Consider the following 1,857-nt stretch of genomic DNA (forward strand, 5'->3'; position numbering starts at 1 on the left):
GTGGCTTTTCAAGTTTGAAAACTGCTTTAGATCTAACGGGAGACAATTGAAAACATAGAAAAACCTGGACTAAATGAGTAAGTACAGTAATACAAATATGTCTTAAGCGTCGGAAACGCAGCAAAAAAAAGAGAAAAAAATTATACAGTCGCTCCCGTTTATAATGAAGCCGTATATGTGGTGATTTTATGTCTAATGTTATAGCTTCATTTCCCCTTCACATTTTACTATGCATTATTTAATGTAACGAAATTGATACTGTATTATTTGGCGGCTATAAATGGGTGCGACTGTTTATATATAATATTATGTAATGTGTAATGTGTAACGGTTATGCATAAATGGTATTTGTCCTTCGTCCTTATGCCGAACAAATAGTGTAAAATTTTAATTGCTAAGACTCTTCCGGATAGTCCGAGTTTTCGGTAATCCGAGTTGGCGTGAGCTCCAATATCTCGAATTTTCGAGACTCTACTGTATATTATTCACATTTTTAGATAATCTGTCACTATACATGACAATTTGAAAATGAATGAATTTCAAAAAGTGGAGTTGTCCTTTTCTTTCACCGTGGTCAATTATATCCGTAAATAAAATTTAGAAATTACCGGGCTAATTGCCTATGTACGACATTGCTAGAACCACTGAAAAATCACGCAACGAAAATAAATCCAGTTGTTTAACTTTTACCCAACGAATCCACGCCACGTGTAACAGTAAGAAAATTCTATTTCCGTTAAAATTCAGAGTTTCGTACACAACTTTACGACAAGAAAAGACGCCTAGCGTTTAAGTTATTACATTAGTGCATTTTTTAAATGTGGAAAAAGTAATGCAAAAAATAAAGGTTTAGTTACCTACGGAATTCAGCTCCATGATCTAACATAAGTTTTAAGATACTTGTATACTTTTTTATATTCAAGGATGTTTTTTTGACACTGTGATCGTCGATCAAACGTTGAAGAGTCTCGATTTGAGTCTTCATGAAAAGCCACTGGTCTCTTGCCGTCAGATGTATGTGTCTCCGTGTTTGTTCCATGATAGAAGAAGGGCCCGTTCCTCGAAGTGAAAAGTAAAGTCAATAAATAATAAAAATGGAATAAATACTTTTACAAAAGTAAAAGCTGCATGTTTACCTTTGAGAACAGTCGACTGATACTGGTATGGTTCCACAGAAATATCGCTGGAAAAGTTGGGGAAAAAAAACTATTAGTGACTATACGTGAAATACACCGCCAGCTCAGTCAATTCCAGCCGAGGACTGCAGTTTCGTGCTTATTAGCGCTCATCAGCCCGGCATAGGAGTGACTGAGCTGGAGGTGTATTTCATGTATTTCTGCCTTAGCCCTGGCAATAGGGCGGTAACTTACTGAATATTAGTGACTATACAAGTGCATCTTGCCAGTTGCTTTTATGCTATGATTGGACAAAAATCAAGCAGTCAATGTGATTCAGCTTTTTTTTTTCCCCCGTAGCATAATACGGAATAATTTTTTCCTGGGATAAAAGCTTATTTCCAGAACTTAAATAATAGGTGCGGGAGCAAAAACGTGTGCAAAATGCATTCGAATTTTACAGTCTCCTTACGCTTTTATCAGCAATTAGGAAGTTTTTACCCCCTGGATATTCTGAGGACATCCAAGTGTGTCAGACGTCCCTGGATGTTCTCAGAACATCCTCAAGACCTCATAAGGTTTAGAGGAATGAGGCACGGTGGGATGGCTTCCCCCAGATGTCCTGTATCCGACGACAGTTGTATTAACCTGGTAGACCTTGCCATCCGAACGAGATAGGGTTACAATACACCCCGAAAAATTCCCCCAACAACAGTGCTGAGAATATAAATGTGTTATAAGT

This window comes from Uloborus diversus, chromosome 3 (genome assembly GCF_026930045.1).
Source record: "Uloborus diversus isolate 005 chromosome 3, Udiv.v.3.1, whole genome shotgun sequence".
Classification (NCBI taxonomy): Eukaryota; Metazoa; Arthropoda; class Arachnida; order Araneae; family Uloboridae; genus Uloborus; species Uloborus diversus.